Raw genomic sequence first — 19,783 nt, 5'->3', positions numbered from 1 at the left:
TGTATATAATCCATCAGTTGGGTACAAGTAGATGTTATCTACAATCAAATTAAAATGATGATTAAATCAGATCAAGGTACTTGTTAGTTCTTAATATATCACAAGTGGGGATTAGTTTTGATTCATTACGGACTGTAAGAAACTAAGGGCTTGTTTGGCATCATTTTTGGTTTTTAGTTTCCTTTTTTTTTTTTAAACCAAAAACAGGAAACAAGAAAAAGGTGTTTCCACTTTTCAAAATTTTCATAATTTTAATAAGTTTAAATAAATTTTGATTCATTATGAGGTATATATATTATATACTTTTAAAAAACAAAAAACCAAAAAACAGAAAACAACAGCAATGTCAAACGAACCCTAAGATAAAGATTTCAAGTTCTACCACATCAAAAAAAAATTCATCGTTTTTTAACAAAGCATCACAACTTTTTTTTTTGGCTCGAATTAGTATTGCGCTATTACCTACCAAATCAAGAAGTGATATACAAGTACAAATAGAACTGTCAATTCGGGTAAACGGGTCGGGTTTGGGTCGGGTAAGAGTGGGTAAGGTCAACTCGGGTTGGGTCAATTCAATTTAATTCCATAACCTATGTGGGTCAGATTTGGGTTGAGTCATGCTTGAGTCGGGTCACGTTGGGTCATACTTTTTATCGGGTTTAGGTCGGGTTACATTCGGGTCGGGTGAACAATAGGTCGGGTTTAATTCAGGTTAAAACGGGTTACGGTAATTCTCAGGTTTGAGTCGGGTTCGGTTCAAGTCAATAATTTGCGGGTTAGAATCAGGTCGGTTCATTCTCGGGTTTGAGTCGGGTTCGGTTCAAGGCAATTATTTGCATATCATAATCAGGTCGGGTCATTTTCAAGTCGGGTCATTCTCGGGTTCTAATCTGGTTCGGTTCAAGTCAATAACTTGTGGGTTATAATCAGGTTGGGTCATTTCCAAGTCGGGTCATTCTCGGATTCAAGTCGGGTTATGTTCAAGTCAATAATTTGCAAATTACAATCAGATCGGGTCATTTCCAAGTCGGGTCATATTCGGGTTCAACTAAGTATAAATAGATAATTATCATTTTTATCAAGCTAATTATTTCCTTTGACTATAATATATATGGCAATAGACTTGTGAACTATAGTCTATAATTTAGGAGATAATTATCTCCTTTGACCGTACAATAAATATATACTATATTTAACTTTTAAATTTGAGGATGATGCTCCTTTCTTTTGCTGGCCTGGACCGTAGTGGTCTCCCAAGACAAAAATGCTTTGATCAACAATAATAAGGTGGTCGAAATTGTATTTAAGGTGATTTGAAATCGGGTCAGGAACAATTTGGATTTAATTTAGGTCGTGTCAATAACAAGTCGTGTTAGTTTCGAGTCGAGTTAGTAACAGACCAGGTTGTATTTTTTGGTTGGGTAAGTAATATGTAAGGAAAATTTGGGTCAGGTCGATAACATGTCGAGGTGAATTTGGGTTAGGTTAATAACAAGTCGGGTTAAATTTGAGTCGGGTTTATAATTTAACAGGTTGGGTTAAAGTCGAGTCAGGTTAGGAATGGGTCGGGTTGAATTCAGGTCATGTTAGTAACAAGTAGAGTTAAATTCGGGCTTTGACGAGTTAATACGGGTTTGGGTAAATTTCAGTTCACGTCGGGTTTGATGCATGTTAAGTAAATTGGCCGTTGTAAACCGGTAAATCGGTGCAAGTTGTAAACCGATAAATTGGCCATTTAAAAGCAAATTGAATGGTTCCACACACCGAATTGGACTCAGGAAAGGTATTAGGAACCATAGAAAACATTTCGGAAATTTTTATTTCTGGGCGGAAAAAAGTCAAAAATTCTAAAATTGAAGGCTAATTATCCACGCTTTTTGAGAAATTTTGGAGGTTTCGGGTCCCAGTGTCGAAAAATCTTGATATTCTATGGGATACATCTTAGGGTCATATAATGTCATTTGGAACCATATATGATCATTATTTGTTGTCATAAATGTCTGTGGTAGGCTTGAATTAATGAAATCGGTGCAAATTGTAAATCGATAAATTGATCGTTTAAAGGCATATTGGATGGTTCCACCAACCAAATGTGACTCCCGAACAATATTATGGACCATGCTAAACATTTCGGCAATTTTTATTTTCAGGCGAAAAGTAAAGTCAAAATTTTCAAAATTGAAGGCTAATATCCACGCTTTTTGAGAAATGTTAGTTAATTCGGGGCCCGTGTCAAACAGTCTTGAAATTCTAGCGGATACATCTCGGGGTCATTTAATGCCGTTTGGAACCATATATGATCATTATTTCTTGTCATAAATGTTCGTGGTAGGCTTGATTTAATGAAATCGGTGCAAGTTATTAGTGGTAAATAGGCCGTTTAAAGGCAAATTGGATGGTTCCACCCACCCAATTGGACTCCCGAAGGGTATTAGGGACAATGGTAAACATTTTAGCAATTTTTATTTCTAGGTGAAAAAAAGACAAAAAAATCGAAAATTAAAGGCTAATATCCACACTTTTTGAGAAATTTTGGAGGTTTCGGGGCCCGGTGTCGAAAAGTCTTGAAATTATAGGGGATACATCTCGGGGTCATTTAATGCCGTTTAAAACCATATATGATCATTATTTGTTGTCATAAATGTTCTTGGTAGGCTTGAATTAATGGAATCGGTGTAAGTTGTAAATCAGTAAATTGGTCGTTTAAAGGAAAATTGGATGGTTCCACCCACCAAATGGGACTCCCGGAGGGTATTTGGTACCATGGTAAACATTTCGGCAATTTTTATTTTCAGGCGAAAAGTAAAGTCAAAAATTTCAAAATTGAAGGCTAATATCCACGCTTTTTGAGAAATGTTAGTTAATTCGGGGCCCGTGTCAAACAGTCTTGAAATTCTAGCGGATACATCTCGGGATCATTTAATGCCGTTTGGAACCATATATGATCATTATTTCTTGTCATAAATGTTCGTGGTAGGCGTGATTTAATGAAATCGATGCAAGTTATTAATGGTAAATAGGTCGTTTAAAGGCAAATTGGATGGTTTCACCCACCCAATTGGACTCCCGAAGGGTATTAGGGACAATGGTTAACATTTTAGCAATTTTTATTTCTAGGTGAAAAAAAGACCAAAAATTCGAAAATTAAAGGCTAATATCCACGCTTTTTGAGAAATTTTGATGGTTTCGGGGCCAGGTGTCGAAAAGACTTGAGATTTTAGTAGATAGATCTCGGGGTCATATAATGCCGTTTGGAACCATATATGATCATTATATGTTGTCATAAATGTTCGTGGTATGCTTGAATTAATGAAATCGGTGTAAGTTGTAAATCGGTAAATTGGTTGTTTAAAAGCCAATTGGATGGTTCTACCCACCCAATTGGACTCCCAGAGGGTATTAGGGACCATGGTAAACGTTTCGGCAATTTTTATTTTCGGGCGAAAAAACGTCAAGAAATTCCAAAAATAAAGGCTAATATCCACAATTTTTGAGAAATTATGGAGGTTTTGGGGCCCGGTGTCGAAAAGTCTTGAAATTATAGGGGATACATCTCGGGGTCATTTAATGCCGTTTGGAACCATATATGATCATTATTTGTTGTCATAAATGTTCGTGGTAGACTTGAATTAATGAAATCTGTGTAAGTTGTAAATCGGTAAATTGGTCGTTTAAAGGTAAATTGGATGGTTTCACCCACCAAATGGGACTCCCGGAGGGTATTTGGTGCCATGGTAAACATTTTGGCAATTTTTATTGTCAGGCGAAAATAAAGTCAAAAATTTCAAAATTGAAGGCGAATATCCACGCTTTTTGAGAAATGTTATTGAATTCGGGGCATGTGTCAAAAAGTCTTGAAATTGTAGGGGTTACATCTCGGGGTCATTTAATGCCGTTTGGAACCATATATGATCATTATTTCTTTTCATAAATGTTCGTGGTAGGCTTGATTTATTGAAATTGGTGCAAGTTATTAATCGGTAAATAGGCCGTTTAAAGGCAAATAGGATGGTTCCACCCACCTAATATGACTCCCGAAGAGTCTTAGAGACAATGGTAAATATTTTAGCAATTATTATTTCTAGGTGAAAAAAAGATAAAAAAATTCCAAAATCAAAGGCTAATTATCCACGTTTTTTGAGAAATTTTGGAGGTTTCGGGGTCAGGTGTCGAAAAGGCTTGAGATTTTAGTAGATACATCTCGGGGTCATATAATGCCGTTTGGAACCATATATGATCATTATTATTGTCATAAATGTTCGTGGTAGGCTTGAATTAATGAAATCGGTGCAAGTTGTAAATCGGTAAATTGGTTGTTTAAAAGCCAATTGGATGGTTCCACCCACCCAATTGGACTCGCATAGGGTATTAGGGACCACGGTAAACATTTCGGCAATTTTTATTTTCGGGCGAAAAAACGTCAAAAAAATCCAAAATTAAAGTTTTATATTCATACTTTTTGAGAAGTTTTGGAGGTTTCGGAGTCTGGTGTCGAAAAGTCTTGAAATTATAGGGGATACATCTCGGGGTCATTTAATGCCGTTTAGAACCATATATGATCATTATTTGTTGTCATAAATGTTCCTGGTAGGCTTGAATTAATGAAATCGGTGTAAGTTGTAAATCAGTAAATTGGTCGTTTAAAGGCAAATTGGATGGTTCCACCTACCAAATGGGACTCCCGGAGGGTATTTGGTACCATGGTAAAAATTTCTGCAATTTTTATTTTCAGGCGAAAATAAAGTCAAAAATTTCAAAATTGAAGGCTAATATCCACGCCTTTTGAGAAATGTTAGTGAATTCGGGGCCCGTGTTAAAAAGTCTTGAAATTCTAGGGGATACATCTCGGGGTCATTTAATGGCGTTTGGAACCATATATGATTATTATTTCTTGTCATAAATTTTTGTGCTAGGCTTGATTTAATGAAATTGGTGCATGTTATTAATTGGTAAAATAAGCTGTTTAAAGGCAAATTGGATGGTTCCACCCACCCAATTGGACTCCTGAAAGGTATTAGGCACCATGGTTAACATTTTAGCAATTTTTATTTCTAGGTGAAAAAAAATAAAAAAAAAAATTCCTAAATCAAAGGCTAATATCCACGTTTTTTGAGAAATTTTAGAGGTTTCGGGTCCTGGTGTTGAAAAGGCTTGAGATTTTAGGAGATACATCTCGGTATCATATAATGCCTTTTGGAACCATATATGATCCTTATATGTTGTCATAAATGTTCGTGATAGGATTGAATTAATGATATCAGTGCAAGTTGTAAATCGGTAAATTGGTCGTTTTAAAGCCAATTGGATGGTTTCACCCACCCAATTGAACTCCTATAGGGTATTAGTAGGGGTGAGCAAAACCGGGTACCCGGTCAAAAACTAAGGACCCGGTCCCGGAACCGGTTAGTACCGGGTCTAAGATTTTGGAACTGGCCCCGGAACTGGTTTCAACCGGGTTCTAAAATTTTAGACCCGGAACCGGTGGGTACTGGTTCTAGAACCGGGTACCCGGTGTTATAGTTGACCAGCCATTAAAAAACTTGAAACCATAGAAAATTTCCAGAATATTGAGATGAACAAATTAAGATCTAAAGTCTAACCAATACATGAATTATACACTACCAAATTAGTATGAGTCAAATAATCTATATAAATTATAATTTAATATATAATCGAGCTTCTTCTTCGGGTCACCGCCCTTAACTATCACCTATTCTCTCGTTCTCTTAACATTGACGTGTTCTCCGTTGATGTGGTGGTGGTTCCGACTTCTTCATATGCCATGAATGAGAATTTGTAAGAGAGAACAGGTTCATAATATGTTTTTCGTCAAAAAAATAACAAAAAGTAAAAAAATAAGAATTTGATATAGATCTAAGAATATGGAAAAGGGTGGTTGATGAATTATTAGGTGATAGTGGCTGGTGAAATTTGTGAAGATGGTGCATTTGGTGGGCGGTGAAGAGTAGTTTTAGGGTTTTAATAATAAGTACTCCTTATAAGATGAATGGGTTGTGAGTAAGTGGGCTGGTAATAACAAAAAAGGCCCAATATTTCATTTGTTTACTGAATTCCAAAATTTTAGATGACTTGAAGAACTCGTTCCAGGTACCCACCGGGTACCGGGTCCAAATTTTTCAAAAATTGGAACCGGAACCGGTTACAACCGGTTCTTAACTTTTGGACCCGGACCCGGAACCGGTGGGACCAGTTCTAAGTCTAGACCCGCCAGGTCCAAACCGGTTCCAGGTCCGGGACTGGGTACCCATTTTTTTTGCTTATCCCTAGGTATTAGTGACCATGGTAAACATTTCGGCAATTTTATTTTCGTGCGAAAAAACATCAAAAAATTCTAAAATTGTAGGCTATATCCACACTTTTTGAGAAAATTTGGAGGTTTCAGGGCCCGGTGTCGAAAAGTCTTGAAATTCTATGGGATACATCTTATGGTCATATAATGTCATTTGGAACCATATATGATCATTATTTGTTGTCATAAATGTCTGTGGTAGGCTTGAGTTAATGAAATCGATGCAAATTGTAAATCGATAAATTGGTCGTTTAAAGGCATATTGGATGGTTCCACCCACCAAATGGGACTCCCGGACGGTATTATGGACCATGGTAAACATTTCGGCAATTTTTATTTTCAAGCGAAAATAAAGTCAAAATTTTCAAAATTGAAGACTAATATCCACGCTTTTTGAGAAATGTTAGTGAATTCAGGGCCCGTGTCAAAAAGTCTTGAAATTCTAGGGAATACATCTCGGGTTCATTTAATGCCGTTTGGAACCATATATGATCATTATTTCTTGTCATAAATGTTCGTGGTAGGCTTGATTTAATGAAATCGGTGCAAGTTATTAATCGGTAAATAGGCCGTTTAAAGGCAAATTGGATGGTTCCACCCAACTTATTGGACTCCCGAAGGATATTAGGGACCATGGTAAAAATTTTAGCTATTTTTATTTCTAGGTGAAAAAAGACAAAAAATTCCAAAATCAAAGGCTAATATCCACGCTTTTTGAGAAATTTTGGAGGTTTCGGGCCAGGTTTCGAAAAGGTTTGAGATTTTAGGAGATACATCTCGGGGTCATATAATGTCGATTGGAACCATATATGATCATTATATGTTGTCATAAATGTTCGTGGTAGGCTTGAATTAATGAAATCGGTGCAAGTTGTAAATCGGTAAATTGGTCGTTTAAAAGCCAATTGGATGGTTCTACCCACCCAATTGGACTCCCTGAGGGTATTAGGGACCATGGTAAATATTTCGGAAATTTTTACTTTTGGGCGAAAAAACGTCAAAAAATACCAAAATTGAAGGATAATTATCCACACTTTTTGAGAAATTTTGGAGGTTTCGGGGCCCGGTGTCGACAAGTCTTGAAATTATAGTGGATACATCTCGGGGTCATTTAATGCCGTTTGGAACCATATATGATCATTATTTGCTGTCATAAATGTTCGTGGTAGGCTTTGAATTAATGAAATCGATGTAAGTTGTAAATCGGTAAATTTGTTGTTTAAAGGCAAATTGGATGGTTCCACCCACCAAATGGGACCCCGGAGGATATTTGGTACCATGGTAAACATTTCGGCAATTTTTATTTTCACGCGAAAATAAAGTCAAAAATTTCAAAATTGAAGGCTAATATCCACACTTTTTGAGAAATGTTATTGAATTCGGGGCCTGTGTCAAAAAGTCTTGAAATTCTAAGGGATACATCTCGGGGTCATTTAATGCCGTTTGGAACCATATATGATCATTATTTCTTGTCATAAATGTTCGTGGTAGGCTCGATTTAATGAAATCGGTGCAAGTTATTAATCGGTAAATAGGTCGTTTAAAGGAAAATTGAATGGTTCCACCCATCCAATTGGAGTCCCCAAGGGTATTAGGGACCATGGTAAACATTTTAGAAATTTTTATTTCTAGATGAAAAAAAGACAAAAAATTCCAAAATTAAAGGCTAAATCACTAGTAGAATAAATATGATGGGAAGCCATAATAGGCAAGCGGTTTACAAAATCCGCTTCCTATTTAAGTAAAAAGAAAAGAAAAAAGAGAGAAGTGAATTGGCAAGCGGTTTTTGCCCGAACCACTTGCCTTTTAACTAATGGCCATCGGTTTGGCCTTGAACCGCTTACCATTAGTTAAATTGGCAAGCGGTTCAAGGCCGAACCACTTACCATTTAAAAAAAAAAAAATCGGGATACCCTCTTCTCCTCTCTGAAATTTCATCACTTCACTTCTTCTCACTTCACTCCTCCTCTCTGTCTCCCTCGTCCTCACCTCTCTTCTCACTTCTTCAGATTTCGGCCACCACCACCACCACTCCATTCATATACTTTTTTTTAATTTGGCTATTTAATTGCGAATTGAAGCTGCGTTGTGGGTCGTGGGTGGAGGCTGCTCGAGGCTTCTGGTGGTTGGTCGAGGTTTCTGGTGGTTGCTCGAGGCTGCCGGTGTTTGCTGGTGGTGTTCGTGGGTGCACTTGGTGGTGGTGTTCGAGGGTGTTGTCTCTCTCTCTCCCTCCAATTGTCATCCTCAATCTTTGTCTTTCTCACTCTCAAATTAGGGTGAGTTCTTGCTAAATTTTAGTTTCATATGTATTAATTAGTATTAATTGTTTGTTATTCCAAAATTTCAAGTTAGGGTTTCAATTAGTTAACCCAAGTTTCATATGTATATATATATTGTTTGAATTTGAGTAGCTTTAAATGAAATTTATGAATAGAATATATATTAGTTAACATTTTAGTTTGTTAAATGTGGTTAGTAAATTGCAATGTATGAATATAATGGATTGCTATATATATATATATATATATATATATATATATATATATATATATATATATATATATATATATATATAAGTAAACTTAGTTTGATTGTATGTACGTTAATTTAATTATTAGCCCTATTTAAATGAATGAACTTGTTTAATGTTGAATGTCAAATAAATGCAAATAATAATTGAATGCTTGCATCATCATTTGCCTAGATACCCGTTGGAGTCTTTTTCAATAGGAGAAAGTCTTGAATAGTCCCCAGTTGGGACTGTTCTTGGACGTTTAATCTCACTTAGGTAGTGAATGTATGTCTCTTTTTCGATTTTAAGGAATATCCGGGTTCTCGTTTTCTCACCATGTTCTCTGAGTACATATGTAGGTAAGTTATTACCTACATCGTGTACTTGGAGAACTGGGGGGAAATGCTGCCGGATTTTCCTTAAAATTGAAAAGTTGACATACATTCACTAGTGAGATTAGACGTTCAAGGATGGGTTAGGTTGGAGTGATAAAGACCTTTTGGGAGCATTCATTTTTACGATACATGGATGATATATATGCTATGTACTTTGATTACATAATATATGTTACATTTATCATTGTTTGAAATATGTTGGTATGTTTAAAGGCAATTTAAAGCGTCAATGGATCGCGGTTGGATGTATGGTAGACGTGATATATTGGAATTTTTTAATGGGGTTCAAGAGTTTTGCAAGAGTGCTTCACATTATCAGCTTAGAACGGGTGTCAATTACCTTTATTGTCCTTGTGTCAATTGTAATAATGTCATAAGGGTCAATAGTGTGGATACCATCATGGCTCATGTACAATGTCATGGGTTTAGGCCTCAATATCATGTTTGGGTTGGTGAGAAGGGATCGTATAGGGAGAATGTTGTTGGCAATGAGACGCATGTTGAAAGTGCCGAGATTCATGTTGAAGAAGAAAACGGGAGTGATGATGGTGGTGAAGGGGATGACACCGAGGATGGTGGTGGTGATGATCACTTGGATGAAATGATGCGTGATTTTGAAGGTGAATTTGGTGACCGACCTGATGTATTTGAGTCATTATCAGAGGCTGCCAAAAAGCCTTTGTATCCCGGGTCCAAAAAATACACAAAACTCTCATCCGTGCTTACACTATTTAACATTAAGTCTAAGCATAACTGGAGTGACACTAGTTTCACTTCTTTGTTGACTGCGTTATGTGATATGTTGCTAGATGGGAATGAACTTCCTAATTCCTATTATTATGCAAAGAAACTAATGTGTCCATTTGGTTTGGATTATAAAAAGATACATGCATGTCCTAATGACTGTGTTCAGTATCGAAATGAATATGAAGAGTTGGAGGAGTGTCCACGTTGCGTTAAGTCGCGTTACAAGCGATCAAGCTGCAATGCTGGTAGTAAAGGACCTCCTGCCAAGGTGTTGTGGTATCTTCCTATTATTCCAAGGTTAAAGCATCTATTTTCAATACCAAAAGACGCCAAGAACATGAGATGGCATGCTGAGGGAAGAAAGAAAAATGGTTTGTTGAAGCATCCTGCTGACTCTCCACAATGGAAGAACATTGATATGAAGTTTAGGGCATTTGGTGGTGAAGTCAGAAATTTAAGGCTTGGGTTGTGCACGGACAATATGAATCCATTTGACACTCTTAGTACTAAACATAGCACATGGCCGATACTTTTAGTGATTTACAACTTGCCTCCGTGGTTGTGTATGAAACGGAAATATATAATGCTTTCACTTTTGATAACGGGGCCAAGGCAACCTGGAAACGACATTGATGTTTACCTTAAGCCCCTTATTGATGATTTGAGAAAGATGTGGGACGAAGGTGTTACCGTTTATGATGCCCATAAGAACGAGATGTTTCTTTTGCGTGCTGCCCTTATGTGGACCATCAATGATTTTCCTGCATATGGCAATCTGTCCGGGTACAAGAACAAAGGGCATAAAGCATGTCCCATTTGTTTTGATGACACACCGAACGTGTACCTTGACCACTATGGCAAAGATGTGTACGTAAGGACCCGAAGATTTCTTAGGCGCGATCACCCGTATCGTAAGCAGAAAAAGGCCTTCGATGGGGAAGTTGAGGAGGGGGTTGCGCCTAGGCCATTGAGTGGAAAGGAGGTTTATGAGAGAGTGAAGGGTATTCCATGTGTTTTTGGTAAAACAACGAAACCAATTGACCCACATGCTCTCTTTAAAAAAGGATCAATCTTTTGGAAGCTTGAGTATTGGAAATAACATGATGTTAGACATTTTCTTGATGTGATGCATATAGAGAAGAATGTTTGTGATGCAATTCTGAGGACAATTATGAACATTCCTGGAAAAACGAAGGATGGCAAGAGTGCGCGGTTAGATTTGCAAGAGTGGGGTGTTCGTCCGGAGTTGTGGGTTCAAGCTAAGGTAGGGATGGTGAAGGTTAAGGAAAAGGGAAACGAATATGGTGGTCAAAACCGTAAGGGGAAGCGCAAGGAAAAGGCCACGGGTATCGCAAAGAAGAAAGATGATGGAAAAGGAAAGAACCAAAAGGTGTATTTACCTCCAGCTTGCTACACATTATCAAAGGAAGAAAAACGGAGGTTTTGTGCTTGTTTGTATGACATTAAGCTTCCATCTGGGTTCTCGTCAAACATGAAAAGGTTTGTTTCGTTAAATGGAGGATTGAAGTTGACAAGTATGAAATCCCATGATTGTCACATGATGATGCCAGCTTTCCTACCGATCGCACTTCGTGGTATTTTACCAAAGCACGTGAGAGAAGTTATAACAAGCCTCTGTGGGTTTTTCAATACTATCTGCAGCAAAGTTCTTGATCCCTTTACACTTGATGCTCTCCAGGCGACTGTTGTGGTAACTTTGTGCAAATTTGAGATGTTTTTCCCGCCTTCACTTTTTGACATAATGGTGCATTTGATTCTGCATTTGGTTCGTGAGATTAAGTTGTGCGGTCCAGCATTTATGAGGTGGTGCTACCTTTTTGAACGACACATGGGTACACTGCAAGATAAAGTAAGAAATTCAGCCCATCCGGAAGGCAGTATGATACAAGGATTTGTGTCCGAGGAGATTGGGAATTTCGTGGCAGAGTATGTTGCCGTTGCCGAACCTATTGGGCTTCCCACTTCCCTACAGGAAGGGAGACTTGAGGGTCATGGCACAATCGGGTCAAAAAGGATCTGAGCTGCTCGAGATCAAATCATGCAAGCTCACCTATTTGTGCTTCATCAAATTGCGGAGGTTCACCCATATTTAGAAGAGCACATGGATAGTTTGCGTGTTGAATATCCACCAAAAGGGGAAAGAGCACTAATGAAATTGCATAATAAGATGTTTGTGAAGTAGTTCCATGATCGTGTGATGCGTCAATTGGATGAGACTGTGTCTGATACAATAAAGTGGCTAGCTTATGGTCCAAAGGAAGATGTTCATTCATTTGAGGGATATGATATAAATGGGTACACATTTTGGACTGAAAGTTGGGATCAGAAATCCTCATCGACTCAAAATAGTAGTGTCACTCTTGTGGCTTCATAAAGAGATTTTGCAAGTGCGAAGGATATATCACCAGTTGACGCACTATTATCATACTATGGACGAATTCAGGAAATATGGGAACTAGATTACCTTGACTTCAAGGTTGGTCTATTCAAGTGTAAATGGGTCGATAATAATAGGCGCAACGTGAGAAATGATGACTTCACTCTTGTAGATCTTGGCCACTTGCGGGATAGTCTTAAACCATTCATCCTTGCATCTCAAGCTAAGCAAGTGTTCTATGTAACTGACCCGTCCGATCCAAAATGGTCCATCGTCCTGGCTGGCAAAAGGAGAATTTTAGGGGTTGGAGAGGTTGAGGACAAGGAAGAATATGATGTATTTGATGATTCTTAACCTTTCACTGCTCCTACACTTGATGTAGTAACTGATGTAGATGATGATGCTACTTATATTCGATCTGACCACAATGAGGGAATACACGAATGAGGTACTTTTATTAATGCATGATTTATTTACTAAATATCTTATGCTCCAACAACCTTGTTTATTTCGGGAAGTGTTTTATTTTTTTGCATTTTCAACGTATAAGCATGTAATATGAACTAAATATATGAATTGTTTAGAGGATTATATGTGAATTTGTTATGAAACCAAAGAATTTGGGTAAGTGTTTGTCTTTCTTCGTGCCTCAGATTTGATTGTCAATACTGATGACTAACAACATGCTTTGCTTGTTTACTGTAGGTGTGCACATATCATGGATCCTGGTGAGAACCTTCATTCTGATTAGGATATGGATGATGATGATGGTGACGAGTTGTATGATGTTAATAAAGAGACGGATATGGGGGACCCGGAAGACCAAGCTTATGACGAGTTCCAACATAAGCTTGATGAATTTGAGCGTATAGCTGAAACTGCCCCACTTATTGATGATAATGTGGTTACCGAAGTTGTAGGTGATTCACATTGTGAAACTCAAATGCAAATCCAAGTGAAAACAACCGGTGGTGGAGGAGGGGTAAAGCCACTGGTGAACAAAAGGAGTAAGGGTGCAACTAAAGCTTTCAAGAAACCCGGCGTTCCTATGGTGCTTGAGTTTGATGATTTAGGTCAACCTACCGGCCAATGGCGCGACAAATTTTCTAGTCAAGTTGGCATTCTAACTCGTAAAATACCAATCACACTTGAGTTTGCCGATATACCTCACGGGTTGCTTCAAACATTTTGGGACGATACTATGGTTAGTATTTCTTTCAATCACACTTTTATTTTAAATTCATATATATGTTGGCAAAAAAAAATAAAAAAAAATTGCAAAAACAATCCCCGAGCCTAACCCGAGGTGCTGCAGCTGCCTGAGGTGCTGCAGCTGCCTGAGCTGCTACCTGGGTGCTGCAGCTCCCTGGGCTGCTGCAGCTGCCTGGGCTGCTGCCTGGGTGCTGCAGCTGCCTCGGCTGCTGCCTGGGTTGCTGCAGCTGCCTGGGCAGCAGCCTGGGCTGATGCAGTTGCCTCGATTGCTGCCTCGGCTGCTGCCTGCCCCGATTCCCGGGTTTTTTTCCCCTTTTTTCATTTTTTTTCTCTTGCCTAACTTGGATGTTTGCGCCAATTACAGAGTATGTTCCATATTCCTGATGAGCCGGAGAAAAGTCTTTGAAGCTTTTGTACAAGAGAGATTCAAAAACTTCAAGAGCTACTTGAGGACGAGATGGATCCATGAGAAAATAAAGAGAAGACCGAAGAAAAATGTGCCTGCAGATGGAGAAGAAAAGAAACCTGATAAGAAACCGTGGGATTTATATCCACAAATAACGGTGGAGGATTGGGAGAAGTTTATGGAAAAATCTTCCACTAGGACCGCACTTGTATGTTTTTATTTATCAATAGAGTCGGCTACTCATATTTAGTTTCTTACAATGACTGATGCTAACATATATTTCTGAATGTGTAGGAAAAAAGCAAACAAGCTAGAATCAATGCCGGAAAGAAATTGTATAGCCATCATATGGGTTGTAAGACCTTTGCGGAGTCAAGACCAAAGTGGGCCAAAGCGGGTCTATACCCCAAATCCATAATGTCATCAACTGATAAACCACTTTCTTCCACGGTCACAACTTTGGTTAATCGTGCAATTGACTGGTGGTGTGCCATCATGGGATGGACAAGAAAACCGGCAAGTATGTCATGCAACCGGATAAGAAAGTAGTAGCAGATGCACTTGTAAGCAAATTTTTCTACTTATTAATTATATTTCCTTGTCAAGTACATTGTACTTAGATCTGATAAATTTTTGTGTTGTTAAAGCTCGGGCATACTTCGGAAGTGATTGAAAGCAAGCTGACTCCAAGCATCGAACATGATCCTTTCACCTTAGCTTTGGGAAAACCATACCACCTTGGGCGAGTAATTGGTTTTGGCGGGAAACAACTAGGGTGGGAGAAGGTGATGGGTTTAGAATACACCAAATCAGCAAAAAGCAGATCAAGTGTTAATTCGCCACATCGGATTGATGAGAAGGAAAAGGAATCAATTAAGGGGGAGATACGCGCGGAGCTACAAGAACAGATGCAAAGTCAATTCAATGCCATTTTGAAGCACATGAACTTGCCGCCTTTGCCATTTCCCTCGAGTACCCCAATAGACTCATGTAGTCACCCAGGAGGCCCCGAGGATGATCCAGTAGTTGAGAGAGAGGTAATTTTAGTACAAGGACGAATTACGTCATATGAAGTTCGTCTAATGAGGTCGTTTGCATGTTTAATTATTTTATTTTTGCAGGATCCTAGTCCTATGGATGCAGAGTCACTGAAGAGAGCAAATCCGATGCCTGAACCTTTCCCAGATGTTAAGGTGAACTTCACTACGTAATCAGCTTTTCTTATGTTAGGATTTCGTTTGTTATTTCATAACTTATGTCCTAACTCCTAATCAAATATGTAGGAAGAGACACCTTGTGAGCTTCTTCACCCCAGGGAAAACACCGGTGGACAATTGCAGTTGATGGGGTATGGTAGTGCACAACCTTTTGACAAGGTCCATTTTAAGTCTAATACTAGCACCCATTACATCTCGGTCGGGATCGATTCTATAGTTGCTGGGTTTGAGGACTTACCACTACCGGTGCCTAGAGAGGAATATGATTTTTTTTAAGCTGCGTGACGCGGCCGGGAGCTTTGTGCAATGGCCACGTGATCGGTTGAGGTTGGTAGGAGGGGTAAGTAAACACTACTTGTACGTAACTACTTGTATGTAACTAGATTAACATGTGCTTTGTGCAATGACCATGTTCTTTTATGCTACTAGATTACTATGGAAATTCAGTCCGCTAAAAGGAAGAAGGTGGAGAAGCCAAAATCCAAGGAAGAAGGTCCTCCGAAGATGGAACAAGGACAAGTGTCGAAGAAGAGTTCGAGAGCTTCATGTACTCCACTGGTAGAAGCCAATGTCCTTAGGTCGCTTTCGAAAGCATGTACTTTTCTTCACAACCGTGTTAGTGAGTTGCCTACGGGTACACATATTCAAGTGAACTTGCCTAAGGCTTTGTTCCACTATGATGAGGATGCGATCGCATACAATTCTAGAGAGGATGTGACGGAATTTCTAACCGGTTCCATGCTTAACATTTCCATCATTCAAACTTTCATGAGGTAAATTAACGAGAGTATTTCTAAACCTATTGTATTTTTGATATTTTTGTACCAAAACAATGCAACTAGTAATTACTTGCACACATTACTTTCTTGAAGGTCACTACAGGAGCTCCTTGCTAGTAAACCCGATGGTGAAGCAGCAGTTGGGTGGTTATGCCCCGAGCAGACCTCCGTAACCAAATGCTTGCATAACCCTCGTGATGTGATAGATTACCTTGAGCGGGGTATTAGAGAATCAATGTGTGCGGGAAACAAGTTCATATTAGCCCCTTGCTTTGAGGAGTAAGTTTAAATATGTCACTCTTAATTTGTTTGTTAAGTATAGATGTTGACGCATAACAATTGATGGATTGATATTTGCTTTAATATATATGTAGTCTACATTGGAGCCTTATGGTGATTTGTGTTTCCAATAACACAATCTACTACTTTGACTCGGCTCGTATATGGCCACCAAGGAAGTTGCTAGTGAATAACCTATTGAATAGGTACATACCGCTTCCTATATATTGTTTTGTATCATCACCTAAGTGATTGAGTGACTATGTTCCTAAATTGTTTGTTTTTTATTTTTTTGAAGTGTTATGAAGAAGTTGAATTGTCATTCGGTTGTGGGTCCCACGTGGAAATATTCGAAGGTAAAGCCTTGATATATTGATTTATTTGATAAAATTGCCTTGAGTTATGGCTATGCATGACTATTTTAACTTTGTGTCATGTTAGTGTGCGCAACAAGACAACGGCGTTGACTGTGCCCCGTACGTGATGAGGTTTATGCATGACATAGTCAATAGGTGCACTGAAGCCTAACACATTGAGGAGGTACTTGTTTTTACTTTTTTCGGTTCGATTTCGGGTAAAAGCCGTCCTAAAACTAAGTAGAATGCTAATTTGCTATGGTTCCAAACATTAGACACCTAAGACTAGTTGTAATTGACATGTTATGATAAAGAAATAGCTCATTAGATAAGAAATGTAGAAATCGGGCAAAGTAGTAGTGAAATAGGCGATTTTGGGTAAAAGCCGTCCTAAGAATTAGTAGAATGCTAACTTGCTATGATTTCAAACATTAGACACCTAAGACTAGTTATAATTGACATGTTATGATAAAGAAATAGCTCATTAGATAAGAAATGTAGAAATCGGGCAAAGTAGTAATGAAATAGGCGATTTTGGGTAAAAGCCGTCCTAAAACTTAGTAGAATGCTAACTTGCTATGATTTCAAACATTAGACACCTAAAACTAGTTATAATTGACATGTTATGATAAAGAAATAGCTAATTAGATAAGAAATGTAGATATCGGGCAAAGTAGTAGTGAAATAGGCGATTTGGGGTAAAAGCTGTCCTAAAACTTAGTAGAATGCTAACTTGCTATGATTTAAAACATTAGACACCTAAGACTAGTTATAATTTACATGTTATGATAAAGAAATAGCTCATTAGATAAGAAATGTAGAAATCGGGCAAAGTAGTAGTGAAATAGGCGATTTTGGGTAAAAGCCGTCCTACAACTAAGTAGAATGCTAATTTGCTATGATTCCAAACATTAGACACCTAATACTAGTTGTAATTGACATGTTATGATAAAGAAATAGCTCATTAGATAAGAAATGTAGAAATCGGGCAAAGTAGTAGTGAAATAGGTGATTTTGGGTAAAAGCCGTCCTAAAACTTAGTAGAATGCTAACTTGCTATGATTCAAAAATTAGACACCTAAGACTAGTTATAATTGACATGTTATGATAAATAAATAGTTCATTAGATTAGAAATGTAGAAATCGGGCAAAGTAGTAGTAAAATAGGCTATTTTGGGTAAAAGCCGTCCTAAAACTTAGTAGAATGCTAACTTGCTATGATTTCAAACATTAGACACCTAAGACTAGTTATAATTGACATGTTATGATAAAGAAATAGCTCATTAGATAAGAAATGTAGAAATCGGAAAAAGTAGTAGTGAAATAGGCGATTTTGGGTAAAGTCGTCCTAAAACTTAGTAGAATGCTAAATCGGGCAAGTTAGAATGATGTTTGAAATATTTAACATATATACATTATTATTTTTTAATTATTAGTTTGAATTTTATGTAATATATGAATGATGTTTAATGTTTGGTATTTTTTTCTTTCCAAAGGTTTGTAAGATTCAAAGGGAAGGCCCTTTGACAAAGGAAGAAGTTGATGAAATTCGCGACATGTGGGCTTTTTTTGTGACATTTGATGGCATCTAGGTAGAATATATAATATATATGTGATAGTTAGACAATGAATGAGATTGAGTTTTTTTTTATGAACAATTAATATTTAGTTACTATATCTTTTTTAATTTTATTAAATCCATATGTACATTATATTACTTATTTGTAATTAGTACTATATATTATTTATGAGTTTTATATATGTTATTATTATTATGCATTTTATTGTTATTGAATTATTATTATTCCAAAATTTGTAATATTTTTAATTAATTATTATTAATTATTAATATTAATTAATAATAATATTAATAATAATAATAATTTTTAAAATTACATATTAATGTGCATATCAAAACAGGTCACTAATAATATTATTATTATTAATTATTATAAATATAAAAATAAACAATTACAAATGGCAAGCGGTTTTGGCGCCAAACCGCTTGTCGTTCACCCCAAATGGGAAGCGGTTCTGAACCGCTTGCCATTAACATGGCAATTGGCAAGCCCTCTAAACCCATGCGGTTCAAAACTGCTTCCCATTAGGGGGTTTGAACCGCTTCCCATAACGTTTTTTCTACTAGTGAATCCACGCTTTTTGAGAAATTTTGGAGGTTTCGGGGCCAGGTGTCGAAAAGACTTGAGAGTTTAGGAGATACATCTCGGGGTCATATAATTCCGTTTGGAACCATATATAATCATTATATTTTGTCATAAATGTTCGTGGTAGGCTTGAATTAATTAAATCGGTGCAAGTTGTACGTAAATCGGTAAATTGGTCGTTTAAAAGCCAATTGGATGGTTCCACCCACCCAATTGTACTCCTAGAGGGTATTAGGGACCATGGTAAACATTTCGACAATTTTTATTTTCGGGCGAAAAAATGTCAAAAAATTCCAAAATTGAAGGCTTTATCCACACTTTTTTTGAAATTTTGGAAATTTCAGGGCCCGGTGTCGAAAAGTCTTGAAATTATAGGGGATACATCTCGGGGTCATTTAATGTCATTTAGAACCATATATGATCATTATTTGTTGTCGTAAATGTTCGTGGTAGGCTCGAATTAATGAAATCGAAGTAAGTTGTAAATCGGTAATTGGTTGTTTAAAGGCAAATTGGATGGTTCCACCCATCAAATGGGACTCCCGGAGGGTATTTGGTATCATGGTAAATATTTCGTCAATTTTTATTTTCAGGCGAAAATAAAGTCAAAAATTTCAAAATTGAAGGCTAATATCCACGCTTTTTGAGAAATGTTAGTGAATTCGGGGCCCGTATCAAAAAGTCTTGAAAATCTAGGGGATACATCTCGGGGTCATTTAATGCCATTTGAAACCATATATGATCATTATTTCTTGTCATAAATGTTAGTGGTATGCTTGATTTAATGAAATCGGTGCAAGTTATTAACCGGTAAATAGGCCGTTTAAAGGCAAATTGGATGGTTACACCCACCCAATTGGACTCCCGAAGGGTATTAGGGACCATAGTAAAAATTTTAGCAATTTTTATTTCTAGATGAAAAAAAGACAAAAAAATCGAAAATCAAAGGCTAATATCTACGCTTTTTGAGAAAATTTGGAGATTTCAAGGCCAGGTGTCGAAAAGGC

This window comes from Chenopodium quinoa, unplaced genomic scaffold, assembly GCF_001683475.1.
Source record: "Chenopodium quinoa cultivar QQ74 unplaced genomic scaffold, ASM168347v1, whole genome shotgun sequence".
NCBI classification, from domain to species: Eukaryota; Viridiplantae; Streptophyta; class Magnoliopsida; order Caryophyllales; family Amaranthaceae; genus Chenopodium; species Chenopodium quinoa.
The sequence above is the reverse complement of the archived record's forward strand: the minus strand, read 5'-3'. Positions refer to the sequence as shown.